General features: G+C 38.4%; 1 protein-coding gene across 1 annotated transcript in view; it reads right to left on the reverse strand.

The window, feature by feature from the left end:
* Positions 1-17,557, reverse strand: part of RARB (retinoic acid receptor beta) — an 851,244-nt gene extending 833,687 nt beyond the window's left edge. The window contains exon 1 of the mRNA XM_070433307.1: positions 17,485-17,557. The gene's annotated coding sequence lies outside the window, so the exon portion shown is untranslated. The remainder of the gene's footprint in view (positions 1-17,484) is intronic.
* Between the last annotated feature and the right edge of the window lie 464 nt (positions 17,558-18,021).

The following is an 18,021-nucleotide window of genomic DNA, read 5'->3' on the forward strand; positions in this document are numbered from 1 at the left end:
AGTCTTTTTGCCTTAAAGACTTTCCTAATTAAAGAACCCAGAGAAAAAGCTGTCAGTTTTGTCCAAAATTGTAGCAGTTGGTTTAAGCTCAATGCATCAACAGTTCCAGGAACTGTTGGACTAGAGGTATAAATAGAAAGCAGCAACAGAAGCAATATATCATCAGCGTTAAAGCAAAGTATTTTAAACAATTTATAATCGTGGAGTGGGGGAAGAGGAGTGGTGGGTGTAGAATCAGAGATTTGCCCCGCTTACTTGTATCACAGCTGTGACAATCAAAGGAAATGTCTGGATTTCCGGATGTTCCTTGGAAATTCTGGTCTCGGTGAATTAAGAAAGGGTGTATGCAGGAAGTTGATCTGTACCTATCTTTTCCATCTGCTGTTTTATCAAGGCAGCTCCATGTTTTAGAACAAGAATTAGCAATAGGTGTTATTTCCAGGAGGCCTGGTGGCTTACAGGTGGGAGGTCAGGGTGAGGGAGGGACTGGAGGTGGGAATGAGGTTATAGGAGGGCTGTAGTGAGGACAATCCAGAAGAGGGGAGGCAGGGAATACTCCCATTTCCACCTTAGACTGAAGTTTTTCTGAGACTTGTTGCTCCCTAGGTGATTGAGGCAGGAGTTGTAGGGGAGAAAGGTGATAGAAAGGGTGAAACTGGGCCTTTGATGGATATCTTAGGTTGAGTTCTCCCAAAACAGACTGAGACAAAGCTATGGCATCAGAGTTGATTCAGCAGGTGATCTCAGGTTACCAATATGGAGAAGTAGGGACCAGTCCCTCTGGGGAACTCTGACTAACAGTAGAATACACTTCAGCATTGTCCCGATTGAGGGGTGAGGCAGCTGGGATATTTTCCCACCAGCATCCCTCAGTGGCTGGTTGAGGGTGGCTGCCAGAAAATGTTACCTTCTAAGCATTTCTGGTCTGCCCCATGCATGATTAGGTGAACTGCCAGGACCAGAGAAAACCCTCAGGGAAAGGATCACTGGAGCTTAGAAATGTGAAAGCTGAGAGGATATGGGTGGGACGCTGACAGTAATTGGTACAGTGGAAGACACTGGGTGGACTATAAGTGAGTCAAAGATGGGGATATCTCAATATCCTGACTGGATGTTCCATTTGCATGTAAAGGATTAAAGAATGTCTTCTGGTGAGAATAGGGTTTAAATTGAATTCATTTTTTTTTCTATTTTAGAAAAATGCTTTCTGTGGTCAATCTGCTCCCATGGTTTTCCCTGTGGAAAACCCTGTAGTCAGCTGCATAATATTAATTATAATATAATTAATATAATATAATAAAATATAATATAATATAATTAATATAATATAAATTTCATCAACAACTGCCATGGTAGAAAATGGAAGCCACATTATTTTTTGTTTGACTAATATAGCTCCTGCACTACCACATCATTTATAACCATAAAAAAGAATTATGTTGATAACAGTAATATTTAATAACAAATTAAACTGCTATTTAATAACATGTTTTTAAAAATAGCTAGAGATATCCTCTGGATAGTTGCCGAGTGGAGAGCTATTGCTTCCTCCCAGAAGAGCTGCCTACTTAACATTTTTACATTTTGTTTCTTCCATAATTAGCTTAATAATTGTAGCTTGGGAGCAATTTATTTCAGCTTCTTCCTTCTTTCATTTATTTATTTTATTGGTTTTTACTTGCTTTTTAGGCTGAATGAGTTGGGGAATTGAAAATCATCCTTGAGTTCCTCTGGGTTTCTGGTTTCAATCTAGGCTTGGAATGGAGATCACTCCAGGCTCCCAGCCTGTCCCACAGGCTTCTCACTGGTGCAGCTGAGCAGCCTGGCTGTTGAAATATTACTCATTTCCAATAGGTGTGTGTAAGGCCCCGGCGGGGAGGAAGGTTGGCGACTCGGCAGCCTCTCTCGGTTACCAAACTACCTGCCAACGCAGCTTGGGGCTGAGACAGATAGAACAGGGAGATAAATCTGAGGAGGCAGCTCAAATAACCCTAAGCCACACTTGAGAGTACCCCAAGAGGATGCACTGGAGGAAAGAAAATCAGATATCAGATCCCCCTAAGTGGAAATTTCCCAAAGGACTCCATTTATCACTCACTGCTTGGTTCCAATGGAAATTCCCCAAGACACTGAGGGGCTTGGTAGAGAGCCATATCATTTGGAGGGTTGGATTTTAGAGGGATGGGTAATCATGTCACAAAAGTCAGATCTTAGTAAGTAGTCCCCATAACTGCCTAGAAATCCAGAAGGTTTAAAAGCTGATATGATATTAGAAATCTAAGCTACCCTGGTACCCAGGTATAAAGCCACCTCATTTAGCCAGAATGTATAGGAAATGGCTTTTCAGCTTCATTTAATTTCTCTGGTTCCAAAGCCTTCCCTTTAAACACTTCTTTAATTTTCTTTTTTCCATTGGCTTAGCTAAATTTTTTAAAAATCTAAAGAATGGAGACATTTTATTCATTATTTGAGTAATTTCAGTGTTTAAAATGGATAATCTAAACATACTTTTCACCATAAACTGTTTTTGACACAATTAGAAAAGGAAATAGAATGTTAGACTCTTAGTAGACACTGATGTCAGTTTATTTCCTGATTTTTTGTCCTTTCTTTAAAACTCTAGGTAATGAAGGGTTGTGACTAAGCAAGGTTATGATCAATTGAGGTTTTGCTGTGGTAAATGTAACCTATGTTCATTTTTCCTTGCTTATGGATTTCTTTCGTTGTGATTTTAAGCTTTTCCATTTTGTTTTGGTGAGTGTATTGATCAAGGTTACATTGTAAGGTGCCTCAAAGGCAAGGCATTGACTTTAGTTCCTGTCTACTGGCCGTCTGCGTACCCAGCACCCGACTTCATTCCTTTCCGCCTTCCCATCTTACACTGTTGAGTCCCTGAGGGATCCCTCAGTACATGTGTTTGGCAGATACACAAGTGAACTGCCAGGACTGTCCTGTGGTGTCCGTGACTTGGCACTTGATTTCTCTTTTATTTGCGGTTCTCATGAAAGTCTTCCCAAGTCCAAACACTGCCCAGACTGCGTGTCTGCCCTCTGCCAGAAAGACTCCTGTTTTCTTCTTTCAGTGATCACAGCACCTAGGGATGCCCGGTATCAACGGTCAGCCCCAGAAGAATTGGTCCACTGTCCGCATCCCAACCCTGGCGAGACAGGAGGTGAATGCTTCAAAAGTAGGGGATCGTTTGACCCCCTTTATAACTGCCTTGAGGTATAGATGAGATGGACTGATATTTAGTCAAGCTTCCTTAACTTATTCAAAAAAGGCTTCTTTCATCCCTTATTTCCTGAAGCCAAATATTAATATACAGGGAGTCCCCAGAAAATGTGTACACACTTTGAGTAATTATTAATGCTGACGTGTTAAATCTGAATAGAAAGAAACATCAATTGAGCTAGCAGCTGTAAAGGGTGTGTACATTTTATGTCTGAAACTTAGGAACACTACTGGCTTGTTGGCCAGTTATAGCAAATAGACACATATAGTATTATGTGCCCATCACCCCTGCCTTCTCCTGGAAACTCTGTCCTTCTCCCCTCCCCCATCACACGGCCACAGTGCAGGCTGCCTGCTCTTTCCCAAGGACACACAGGATTAGTCCTGAAATGTTACTGAGTGTTTCTGTGAGCTTTTTCGTATTGGAACTGGGGAAAATAGTCTATTTCTGTCTTATGGCAGAAGGTATGAGATATAAACAAGACAGAGAAACATGGATGAGGAACATGGAGAGAAAGGGAAAAAGGGGTATGTTCAAGTACCAGGTTCTGTTCTCTGTCTTTCCCTGGTACCTGGCTGGCTGCTCAACCTTGCCCACTGCTCCTATTATGGTTTTCTCCTCTTTGCTTAAGTAATTCAAGTCTGGTTTCTGTTTTTTACAACCGAACGACTAATACACAAAATGAACGTATTTAACCAAATGTAGTTGAAATATTTGAGCTCTGAAAATAAAAAAGTAATAATCTATAATAAAAAGCATAATATGTTAATTAGACCAGACAGCTGAACAACCTTCCAGACGTCCTTCCGGACAAAGCCAGGGCTGTGAAGGCCAAGGCAAGCCGCCAAATCTGCGAGGGCCGAACCCCTTGCACGAATTTCGTGCACCGGGCCTCTAGTAACTAATAATAACAGTAATAAAAGGAGTTATTTTAAAAGTGGCCATACCTGTGAGAACTAAGACACAGTAACATCTGATATTAAATCTTGGGGTAAGCTACACCCTCCCAAAGCACCATGTCTTTCTCTTTTGTTTGTTTTAATAACACTTTACCCCCATTGTTTAACAGTCGCACTCATAGCCCTTAAACAATGTTAAGTTTAGGAGTTCTATCTCCTTCATCACTATATCCCCAGTACCTTGCACAAATTTGGGCATATAGCAGTTGCTCAGTAAGTATTTCTAGAATGAAAACTAGTGAACTCATGAACAAACAAAAGTATGAGAGTGAAGTGGGACCTGGATAAGGACTTGAACCAGGTACCATAATGGGAAAGGGGAAGGAAGAAGACCGGTGCGTTGAGCAAAACTAAGGGAAATCTCGGACAACATAATGACATTAGTTACATGAGACCAAAGGACAGTGGTTTCCAATGGAGAGATAAGAACATTGCCCAAAGATGTCACCTCCTTCACAATGCTGTCTGGGACAGCCCCAAAAGGATCTAAGCCATCACATGCTTCCATAAATGCCCCAGTGCTGGCCTTGGGGAGCTTGAGCATTTTCCCCCTCAATTTCCAACTCCATCACACCCCATGCGGAATTGGACCAATAAATAGAATTGTGCCGAAACCGGTTTGGCTCAGTGTATAGGAGCGTCGGCCTGTGGACTGAGGGGTCCCAGGTTTGATTCCGATCGAGGGCATGTGCCTGGGTTGTGGGCACATCCCCAATGGGGGATGTGCAGGAGGCGGCTGATCGATGTTTCTGACTCTCTATCTCTCTCCCTTCCTCTCTGTAAAAAATCAATAAAATATATTTAAAAATAAAATAAAATAAAATAAATAGAATTGTGAAGACTATACCAAAAATCTTCCCTGAATTCATTTGAAAGCAAAAGCCACAAGAGGGCAGAATGGATGCTGAGGTTGACTATGAGGGGTGGGGTTATGAGGTTGGACAAAAAAGTTGCTGAAATTTTAAATTTGGGGTTTTAGCCTGAGTTGCATGTTGGTTGGTTTCACATGACAAAAATGAAGGACTTAAATTAGAGATCCTAGGTTGACTGGAGAGGAGGGGAAATATTTTTTAAGACTGAGAGTTAGATAGAGGTTATATCTAAAAGAGCTTAGTGAATGCCATTCTAGAGAATGTGTACTTTATCCTCTAGGCTGCACCTACTCAAAATGTAGTCCATGAGCAAGCATCATCATCATCACCTTTCAAAATACAGAATCTGGGGCCTATTAGATCAAAATCTTCACTTTGATAAGATGTTCCAATTATTTGAATTCACATTTAGAGAAGCACTGGTTTAAGAAATGTGGAGTCATTAAAATTTCATATGGGGAGCCCTAGCTAATTTGGCTCAATGGATGGAGCATGGGCCCTCAGACTGAAGGGTGGGTCCCAGGTTCGATTCCGGTCAAGAACATATATCATGGTTGCAGGCTCATGTGGGAGGCAACCAATTGATGGGTCTCTCATATCGATGTTTCTCTCTGTGTCTCTCCCTTTCCTTTCCACTTTCTCTAAAAATCAATGGAAAAACATCCTTGGTATTAACAAAAAGATAAAAAATAAATAAAAATAAATTTTCATATGGAGAAGCATCATAAATACATTTGTGCTTTGGAAAGGGGATTATAGAGGATGGATTAGAGTACTAGAGTGGAGCCAGAATATTTTAATAGTTTTGGCAAGAAATTATATGGGTTCAACCATCAAAATGATATGGGAGAAATGAAATATTCAGAATTAAGACATGTAAAATGTAGAATGAACAAGGTTTATTATTAATTAGATATAAGGTTGGGCAACAAGAGAGGGGAGAAGGTTTCTAGATTGTCTCCCAGGCAGGCTGATGTGACAAATGTTGGTACAACCCTCCTTGAGCTCAAGAATACAGAAAGAAATACAAGTACAGAAAGGAAGAATTATCATTTTAGTTTTAAACAGGTTGACACCTCAGATGTGCTAGGAAGCAAATGGAAACATTGGTTGGAAAGCTTCACAGCAACATTGTGAAAATAAGACATTGCAGCAAAAACGCATGGTAAATCATAAAACACTATACAAAATATACATGCATGTGTGTGTGTATGTGTATATATATATGTATATATATACACACACATACATATATCATATACATATGGTGTTTTAAACCACTTGTAAGCTTTTGTCCTCTATGTTTTCTTTTATATTCTGATTTTAGTAAGGTAAGAAATGATTAACAGGCATAATCATTGTCCCTGTAAAAACCTATTTTGCAGTGTAACAGCAGACATGAAGCTGAAAAACCAGTGATAAAGGCAGGAAGTAAGAAACCTATCAGATGGGGAATAAGTAAATGTTTGTTTTGGTGCTGATTGGAAAATAGAATGTGTACATGACCATAAGTCACTCATAGTATATAGCATAGACCTATACTATTCAGTATGATAGCACCTAGCCATATGTGGCTATTGAACACGTGAAATGTCACTCATCAAATTGAAATGTACCTGAAAAATACACACAGAAGTCCAAAATTTAAGGTAAAAAAATATAGTCCTAGCGGGGTGGTTCAGTTGGTTGGAGCATCATCCACGCACCAAAAAAAAATGCTGCAGGTTCCATTCCTGGTCAGGGCACATACAAACCAAGGTTGTGTGTTGGATCCCTGATCAGGGTGTGAACAGGAGGCAACTGATTGATGTTTCTCTCTCACATCAATGTTTCTCTCTCTCTAAACCCCAATAAAAACATATCCTCGGATTTAAAACAGTAACATATTATTAACATATTGATTTCACCTGTTACTTTTCATGTATGTGACTCTCATTTGTGCCCATATTTCTACTCAACGGTGTTTGAATAAAGCATGACTATGAAACTGACTGTTATTAAATCCCTGGATTTTTGCATCTCATTTTATTTTATTTTTTAAAATATTTTTATTGATTTCAGAGAGGAATGGAGAGGGAGAGAGAGATAGAAACATCAATGATGAGAGAGAATCATTGATCGGCTGCCTCCTGCACACCCCCTACTGGGAATCAAACCCGGGACCCTTCAGTCCACAGTCCAATGTTCTATCCACTGAGCCAAACCAGCTAGGGCTGTATCTCATTTTAGATGAATAGATTTACCCTATGTCACCTTGACTGGTTCTCCAAAGATTTCTAGTTTCATCTTGATTCCCTGTTTTGCTCATTGCTTACCACCAGAAAGTAGTGTAAGTAATGGAAGAGGATGATCTATGATTTGCCAAATTCTCTTGGGCAGATCTTCTTCCCTCTCCCAGTAGTACAGCCTGCCCCTTGGTTGACTGTCACCATAAGTGAGCTCTTAAAATTGGGTCCAGATGATTAGGGTTGGAAGGAACCCTCAAGATAATGTAACCCTATACCCTTCACTTATGGATGAAAAATCCAGATGTCTAGACATGCCAATAAATATGCCTAAATTATCTTTGTTCCTCTATCCAACACTTTTCCTCCAGTTGGGCCCAGTTGGCCTAATGCAGGCAAATGTTTGCACAAATATGTGGGAGCAGATATAATACAGATTTGAGCACTTCTTTGGAAATGATGATAGAGGAGTTGAGGTGATTCATTTTATAAAACTATTCTTTCATATAATGAGTAGGAGGCAGGTCATCTGGAGAGAGTTTGCTTAGAAAAGAAGAAATTAATAATTCACAGAGCATGGACGAGATTTAAGAGGGTGGAATGTGGGGAAATGGACAGGAAATCAACAAGAGATAAATAAAAGTTTTCCAAGCAGTAGTGAAAGCTTTAACCTCCAATCATGCATCACAGTAAGTAGGTGCTCAAATCAAAAATATTATAAAAAGAAACATGTAGGAGCCTTACTGCCCTGTGTTATGTCCTCTAGAAATAATTTGATAATATCTAGCAGCACTTAATTTGGATATAGACTAAAAATATAACACTTCTGTAGTCCACCAGTTGTTGAATACATAATCAAACCATGTTCCTGTGGCTGGAAGGGATTTTCAAAATACAGGGTGTATTAGTTTCCTAGGGTTGCTGTAACAAGTACCACAGATTGAGCGGCTTCAGACAACAGAAATCTATTGTTTCACAATTCTGGAGGCTGGAAGTCTGAAATCAAGGTGCCAGCAGGACCATGTTCCCTCTGAAACCTATAGGAGACAATCTCTCCTTGCCTCTTCCTATCTCCTCATGGTTCACTGGAAATCCTTCCTATGCTTTGACTTTCAGCTGAGAGAGAGAGGCAGACATGGGAATGAGAACCAGAAGAACCAAAAAAGAAAGAAACGGAATCAAATGGCAGGCAATGCTATCATAATAATAATTACCTGAAATGCAAATGATTTAAATACATCAATTATAAAAACAAGGATTGAAGAATGGATTTAAAAATGACCCAACTATATGCTGCTTTTAAGAAACTCACTTTTAATTCAAAGCAGGTAGGTTGAAAGTTTTAAAATGGAAAAAGATATATCAGGCAAACATCAATTTAAAAAATAATAAAAGAGCAAGAGTGATTTCATATATGTGATAAAATTTGTAGAAATAAACTCATACACAAAGGAATGCAGTACAATTGGAGAATAAGAATAAGACAGGTGGAGTGAATCAATGTCAACATACTGGTTGTGATATTATAGCACTATAGTTTTGCAAATTATTTCCAATAGGGGAAACTAGGTAAAGGGTGTTTAGGCAAAGGGCCTATTATTTTGTACTGCTGCATGTGAATCTACAATTATCTCAATGAAATATTTTTACCTAGACACCAAACAAATCTACAGAACTGTACTGGGTATCCTTTTAGCTCAAATTTAGAATAAGAAAATAAGAACAAAGTTAGTATTCACCCCCCCTCCTTTAGTTAAAAAGTCATACAAATCATATTGAGTCCTTTAACATTTATTTATTGTCTGTATGACGTATCACGAAGAAAACATTTTTGTGTTCAAATTAACTTTTTTTGGTAACAAACCCTTGAAGAGAGAGATATTGAATAGAGCCAAAAAGATTGAAAAAGAGCTTAGTCTATGCTGGTTTCTCAGGTACCCAGTATCATCTTTAATTCTGTTTTAAAGGATTCAGTTCAAAATTCCTTACCTAGACTCAATACAGAGTGACAGAGGTAGCACATATGGTTACACCTTTGCTTCCGTGTCATGCACTGGCCCCAGCATAATTCATGAGTGAGCACCATCCTCACTTCAAATCTAAATTAATGAGAAACTGGTGGTAGTTTTGCTAATGAATATTGGTACTTAATCTGTTCTCCTTGACAAGTCGTTTAATCTGTAATGTCACTTTATGGATTTTGTCTCTGTAAATGGCATTACCCTATTTAAATTTCCATATTAACATAAGTGTGTCTGAAGATGCTCTAAGGATGTAAACAAAGTAAACCCTGAGAAAAATGTGTGCTGTCATTACTAACAAGTCTGCCTTCTGAAAACGTTATCCTATCTAATAATAGACAAACATGGTAATTGACCATACCATTGCTATGCCTCCCATTGACTAATCAGCATAATATGCAAATTAACCGCCAACAAAGATGGCAGATAATTTGCATACTGCAGGCAGGGTGGGTCAGCACCATCCCGCCTGCCCCGCTGCCATCTGGGCCTGCTATCTGCGGCCTAGGGTGGCGGGCGTCCCATGTGTGACCCAACCCGGGGAGGCCAGGCAGGACAGCAGCGATTCAACAGCCCGCCCAGGCATCCTGTGTGTGACTCGACCCAAGGTGGCGGGGCGGGACAGTGTGGCTCCTCTGTCACCCCAGCTTCCTCATCACAGCTCCCTTGGGGGCCTAAGCCTTTAGTCAGACATCCCCCGAGGGCTCCCTGGCTGCCAGAAGGATGTCTGACTGCAAGCTTAGGCCTGATCCCCCGGGGAGTGGGCCTAAGTTGACAGGTGGACATCCCTCAAGGGGTCCTGGACTGCAAATGGGTGCAGGCCGGGCTGAGGGGACCCCCCCCTCCGAGTGCACAAATTTTTGTGCACTGGGCCTCTAGTTTACAATAATATCTTGAATGAATGAGATCTGGTGAACAGTAAGTAATGCCTCAGTTGACTCACTAGAACAGCGGTTCTCAACCTTCCTAATGTTGCGACCCTTTAATACAGTTCCTCATGTTGTGGTGACCCCCAACCATAAAATTATTTTCATTGCTACTTCATAACTGTAATTTTGCTACTGTTATGAATCTTAATGTAAATATCTGATATGAAGGATGTATTTTCATTGTTACAAATTGAACATAATTAAAACATAGTGATTAATCACAAAAACAATATGCAATTATATATGTGTTTTCCGATGGTCTTAGGTGATCCCTGTGAAAGGGTCATTTGACCCCCAAAGGGGTCGCGACCCACAGGTTGAGAACTGCTGCACTAGAAAGACAAATTGCAGCATGCCAGGTGTGGTGTATCAGTGAGTCCCAGCCCTCCTGATGTCCTGCTCCCCAGCAGAGCCTTACAGGCCCAGAGCTGGAGCCCTGAAACTGCTGAGAGCCACTGAACCAGAAAGTCCAAGGGAGAGAAGGAGAGTCTACATTTTTTCCTTAGTTCATTCTGCCACTAACAAATTTCAGAAAATCAATGTACTAAATCAGTCAGAAAACATTTTCTGAAAAGATCCAGATATGTATTTTAGGCTTTGGGGGCCCAAATGATACCTTGAAACTATTCAACTCAACTTTCACGTGAAAGTAGCCACAGACAGCATGTAAATAAACAGCTGTGGCTGTGTTCCAGTGAAACTCTATTTATGGACACAGAGATTTGAATTTCATGTAACTTCCACATGTCATTAAATATTTTTCTTTTTTGTTTAGCCATGTTAAAATATAAAAGAACAAAAACAAACAAACAAAAACAGTCAGATCTCAGGCTGAACAAAAGTAGGTAGTGGTAAGCAGAATTTGTCCTGCAGTGTTGATTTGGTGAACTCTGTAGGAAATTATCAATGATATTAATATTTCCTTCATGAGTAATTATTCTAATTTATTTTCTTTTGCTTCAGCTGTCCTGGAAGAATTCAGCATTGATTATTACTTTTTTTCCTTTTTCAAGTTAATATGATTTAAATAACTCAAAATCCTATGTAACTTGAAAGTTGAGGGTGGAAAATATTGAATGAATCTGTCTACATAAGCAGCAGTGCATATCAAAGCATAACCTAAATTCTCTAAATGACAAATAAATGGTGTTTTGTGCCTAAGTTGATCAATTTGAGAACCATCAGTAACTAATTTTTTTAAAAATTTCTATCCACTTCTCCCTTTCATTTGTATAGTTGTAGCTACTACATGATGTAGGATATTCCATTTAATGTAATGTAACTTTAAATGGTGTTGGTTTAATTTGAGTAGCTTTTTAATTAAAGTAAACCAACATTTGCTGTTTCATTGCCTAACAGGATAAATTGAGCATGAACATAATGCATGAATATAAAATATGGATAATCTAAAAGATGGTGACTCAAGATCCTCCTCCCATTTATTTTATCTCTTCATGAAGTACAAGTGAGGCCATTATTTGTTCTGTAGAACCACAGAGTAGGGCTTCTACTGCCTCTCTTTTTATGCTACTGTAGGTAAATATCTATATATATAAGACTAATATGCAAAGTGTCCCCTTGGGAGTTCGACCGGGAGACCATGAGTTTGATCACTTGCTATGATGTGTGCTGACCACCAGGGGGCAGTGCGGAATGAAGGAAGGCCCCAATCGGCCCTGATTGCTGGCCAGGCCTGGGGACCCTACCCATGCACAAATTTCATGCACTGGGCTTCTAATAGGTTAGAATGTATTTAACCTTGAGAGAGGAGCTCAAATCATTAAATCTAATCAGTAGCTGAGTGGTCCAGATAAATAAAAAATACAGACAAATAGGGGACTTATAATTCTCAAGAAGCTCTTTTTGTTAACAGAATTCATATGGCTGAATCCTTTTTTCAGCAAGCACTTACTGAAAGCATGCTATGATTCCAACTAGGATATAACATTGAATAACACAAATAAGCCCTGCCCCCACAGATCTTCCATTTTACTGAGATGGGAACTAGATGTTTGAGATTCCTGGAAGGAAAAAAATCCCAACTTTTTTTCATAAGAGTTTATATTGTGTTCTCCTAATTGGTTTAGAATGAAAAGTACTAATCCATGGCTATGGATTGTCATGTTTTCAAAAGCTGTATGTACTTTCATTCTCAATATAGGACAGTGCTGGCGAAACTTTTGAGCTCAGCGTGTCAGCATTTTGAAAAACCCTAACTTAACTCTGGTGCCGTGTCACATACAGAAATTTTTTGATATTTGCAACCATAGTAAAACAAAGACTTATATTTTTGATATTTATTTTATATATTTAAATGCCATTTAACAAAGAAAAATCAACCAAAAAAATGAGTTCGTGTGTCACCTCTGACACGCGTGTCATAGGTTCGCCATCACTGATATAGGACAAATAACACCATCACAGTGAGATTGGCCATCTTCCTCCAAGATGTCAAGGAGCAGGCATATTTTACGATGCTCTAAGCCCCTCCAGGAACCCCCTCTGCAAAACTAGTTAAGCTTAGCTTTTTTCTCACTTATGGGATTCAGCGTGCAGACAGTTTATTAGTCCATATATCATTTGGTTTGGAAAATACAGTTTTTGAGGACATATAACTAGACAAAAACTTCATGTAGTCTTTGGTATCATTCATGTTGATTTATGGCGAGCACTATGCTAAATAAATCTTATAAATGTCATATAAATGCTATAAGATAGATATTATTATCATTTACATTTTATGTATTAGAAAGCTAAGACTCAGAAAGTTTAATTATTCATTCAAGGTTAAGTAGAAGTTCCTGACTCCTAGGTCTGTGTTCTTAAAACACTATGTTATATATGGCTATCAGCCCTGGCTACAAGAGTTTATAAACTGTGGCCCCTAAAGGATGAACTTTTTTTCAGTTTAGAACTCCATCTCAATAATTGAAATATAAAAGATAGAATATATTTGTGTGAATTGCTTATTATCAACCCTGGGAAACTATGGAAATATTAATTTGGCATTAGATTATCATCATATTGTATCATATATAATTGCAAAAGAATTGCTATTGATCAAAACCACAAAGGAGTTGACCCTCAGGATAGCATTTAACTATTATACTCTTGGAATAAATATGAGAAACAGCCCTGGCTGATGTGGCCCAGTTGGTTGGAGCATTTTCCCAGGCACCGAAGGGTTTCAGGTATGATTCCCAGTCAGGGCACATAACCAGGTTGTGGGTTCAGTCCCCAGTCTGGGCAAATATGGGAGGCAACCAATTGATGTTTCTCTCTCACATTGACATTTCTCTTTCTCCCTCGCCCTGTGTCTCTCTCTCTAAAATCAATAAAAAAAATATTCTCAGATGAGGAGTAAGAAAATATATATGAGAAACAAAAATAGTAAAATATTGAAAAACATTTAAACCTATTTCAATGTCATATGTGATTCTGGCAGGCATCTCTTTTTTTATTTGACCTCTAGGAGTTTAATAGTATGATGATATGCCTATTAAAAAAAAAAAAAGGAAAAATAGCCATGACTAAAAATATGGATCTTATTTAAGCACTCATAAAAATTTCAATTTCAACACCCAGGTGTTTGGTTTGTATTTTTTGGTGGCCAAAAATAATAAATTTATTTGATGTTAAAACTGGTCAATTTGAGTGTTCCCATTTAAAAGGGTGTTGAGCTCACCTCTTTGCCTTCCAATTAAAATAACTTTGCAGTTAGAAAAGTTTACAATAATGCTGGAAATTAATACAATTGACGTAAGGTTAGTATCTGGAAGGCATTTCTAACTATAAGGCTATTGGAACCCGATGGAGAAAAACCAGAGTATAACCAATTGATGTTTTGCCCATGAGGCAGAGCATCTCTTCCTGCTTTAAAGAATGGAAAGAATGAAGTAAATACTTCATCCCTTTGCCACTTCCCCCAACTGGACCTGGGGCGATAAGAACAATAAGCAACATTCTGCAAAATTCTGGTTTTCCAAAGGAACGCCTTTCAATATCTTCGCAATCAATATTGAAACTCTAACTGCCAGAACATAGTAGAATGTTGTTGAGCATGGTGAAGCGTTGTGGCTAGCTTTGCATGGTGCCTTTTGCCTCTAGTCCCCAAAACAAAAGGCTTCTAGAAGAGCAGTAGAACTATACTATGAACTGAATTGTATCCTCAAAATTCATTGGAGGTTGAAGCCCTAACCTATAATATTTGGAGACAGGGCCTTTATGGAGGTAATTAAGGATAAAAGGGGTCAGAAGAGTTAAGCTATAACCCCATAGGATGTGACCTTATAAAAAAGAACACCAGAAAGTTCAAGTGTGTGCTGGAACCTGCTCCCTGGCTCCTAGCTCGCTCTCTCTCTCTCTGCTTTTTTTTTTCTCTACCTTTCCTTCTCTCTCTATTACCACTGTGTGAGGAGACTGTCAGAAAGTGGCTGTTTACAAGCCAGAAAGAGAGCTTTCACCAGAAATGGAATCAGCTGTTATCTTGATCTTGGATTTGCAGCTTTTAGAACTGTAAGAAATAAGTTTTGTTTTTGTTGTTGAAGCCACCAGTCTGTAGCATTTTGTTATGGCAGCTCAAGCAGACTAAGACACACTAAAGACAAGGGATTGCCTTTTGTCAAGTGTTTATCACTTTAGCCCTACAAAGAATTTGGCAATGATGGCTCAATGATCCAAGTGAATAAATGTTATGTTAAGAATTATGGAAATTTAATGAATAACATTAAAGAGTTCTACAATAAATAGCGAGAACAGTCACATTCATGAATACAAGATTCAAATATTGTCAAGATGTTAATCAAGGTATTCCAAAACAAAAAGATACAGCAAGATTTTCTCCAGTTCAACAAGCTTTTACTAAAACTTATATGGCAGAGCAAAGGACCAAGATACAAAGAACACCTGGGAAGGAAAAAAACAATTAGGAGGACTTCCTCTATATGACATAAGACTTTGTAATAAAACTAGTAAATAAGACCACGGTATTTGGTACAAAGATAGACAAATAGATCTGCATAAAGAACCCAGAAATAATAAAATATATACGTAGAAACTTATTATATAACAGAGCTGACATTTTAGATCCATGGGAAAAAAATAGATGTTGACTTTGTGGAGAAATAAAATTAGATCCCTATCTCACATCATACACAATTCCGGATGGATTAATGATTTATATGTAAAAGGCAAAATTTCGAAACCTTTAGAGTCAATATAGGAGAGTATCTTTATAACATCAAGACCAATAAGCCAGAAAACAAATCAAACATAGGCCTCAGTAGCAATGTTAATATCAGACAAAGCAAAACTCAAGGCATAAAAAATAAATAGCAACAATATATGCTGGAAAAAGGAACAGAATATCAAAGAGATATAAGATTAAAAACATGTGCACCTAATATAAACTCAAATAGAGCCACAACTGAGAAAAATAAAGTGGAAAACAGATACATCAACAATTGGAACTGAAGTTTTCACATGTCCCTCTCAGAATCAAATAAATTAAGCAAAACAAAAATAGAAAAATTTTAAATGTTAAAACTAACATATAGATTCCTATAAAATTGACTCCCAAAGGAGAACATATATTTCTTGGAATACAGAGCACTTACAAAAATTAATTATGTAAAGTTCCACAATGAAAATCTCAATACATTTTTTTAAAAAACAATTACCATACCTACTATATTATCTTTCCATTAGGAAAACTTGGAAATCACAAAATAATAAATTTTAAAGCTGGGAGCATATAGAAATGAAATAACATTACTAAATAACTCCTCCATCAAGGGGGAAAAATCATAAGGGAAATCTAACACTTGGAGTGCGGGAAACGAGTTAAGTCGGCTCGCGTGAATTGCGCGTACTCCGCGGGAGCCGTCTTAACTCGGTTCATATAGATTTGCGGTGGAGTGCGGGAAACGTGTAAACTCGGGCCGATTGTAACTGCGTATTACCAAATATTTGTTTGTTTGCCGTTCACAAAGATACCTACCTGCGTATGCGAACCGCCATCTTATATTTTGGCGGGAAATTCACCCGGCACCGTAGTGCTAAAATCATTAGGAGGAGGAAAACTAGGTAAACATTTTATCAAAAAATTTAGGCCACATCTAAAGCAATATTCAATAAGAAATTCATAAATGCATACAACAGAAAACAAAATATACTGAAAAATGAACAATGAAGGAGGTTGGAAAAATAGCAATAAAGCAATCCAATAAAACTAGAAGGAAGGCAGTAATAAGATGTGAATTAAAGAAGTAAAACACACAGAAATAATATAGAGTATTAATAAAATAAGCTGAAATTATGAAACCCTTAACAAGATAGAAAGCTGACAAAAGAATATTAAATACTTCATTCACTTATAAACATGAATCCAAAGTTAATTAAATAAGTGATAAATGCATAATACAAAACCATCTAGCTAATGAAACCAACAGAGTTGTGTGGTGGGGTTTTTTTAAAGTCATGATTAAGCAGGATTCATCCCAGTAATGTAAGAAAGTTTCAACATCAGGAAATCTATCCACACTATGTTAAGGAATTAAACAAGGAAAATTATATGATTATTTAATAGATGCTGAGAAAGTAATGATAAAAGGTTCATCATCAGTTTTTTTTATTAAAATACCCAAACTAGAAATAAAGAAACTTACTAAATTTGTAAACATCTACGGTACATATCTAAAAAAACTATAACAAACATTGCGCCAAAATGGAAAAACTATAGACACATTCAATTAACATTACAATCACGAAAAGAATGCTGCTATCACCACTCTCATCAAACTAGACATGGGACTTAAAGTCTTGTCCAATTGTATATGCAAAGCAAAAGAAATAAAAGGTGTAAGCATTTTTCCCAGATATGATTTAGCTCCATTTTAAACACAAAAGAATCAATACACATTTAAATTATTGTCAGTGTACCTCCTGGTCGGGAGATATAAAGTAGTTGTCTATACCAGCAGTAACCAAACAGATGAAATATAGATTACAGAAAATATAAGGGAAACAAAATGCTGCTCAAAGTAGCCATTAAAAATATAAACTACATATCAGGGTCTAGCTGGGAAGCACACACCATTATGAGTTTTTAAAATAGAGGAAATTAAAGCTGTGAATTGGTTTCAAAAGTGATAAAAGAGCTAAAAAGCCAGACAGGACAGAGAGCCAACCCAGGGATCTGCAACAGGAAGAACCCACTGGAAAAAGGTGAGCCAGGGGCCGGGCTTACCAGGCAGTAGCTGGCCCCACCGTGGGACTGTCCAACAAGAACCGGAACTGGGAAGGAGACAGAGAGAGGAAATCTCTGTGGCTTCTTCCTTCCTCTTGCTCACCATCAAATCTCCCACCACTGCTTCCATTTGCCCCAACCAAGGGGGAAGCCAGCCGACACAGGGGCCTGGGGAAGCACAGCTTATCTACCTGGAACTGCAACTCCCACAGCTCCTGCCTCCAAGTTCCCGGATGGTCCCCTCGGGCCTAGAGACAGTATAGGCTCCCAGCTGATGCTAGTATCTCAATAGTTCACACCTGTTTTGTTTGCCTTAACCCTGCCTACAGGTCTATAAATAGCCCCTTGTTAAGCTTCTCAATTAAATCCTCTGAGGGTACCTTTGTTTCCTGACTTACAAATGCCAAGCAGGAAATGCTAACTAACACATACTATAGGAATTCCTTGAACTGTGCTCACAAACTTTGTTTTCCTCCATTGTCAGAAAGAAAACACTCAGACTCTAGATCAGCGGTTCTCAACCTGTGGGTCGCGACC

The sequence above is a fragment of the Myotis yumanensis genome, unplaced genomic scaffold (assembly GCF_028538775.1).
Source record: "Myotis yumanensis isolate MYYU_CA2020_CCGP unplaced genomic scaffold, mMyoYum1.0.hap1 SCAF_14, whole genome shotgun sequence".
NCBI classification, from domain to species: domain Eukaryota; kingdom Metazoa; phylum Chordata; class Mammalia; order Chiroptera; family Vespertilionidae; genus Myotis; species Myotis yumanensis.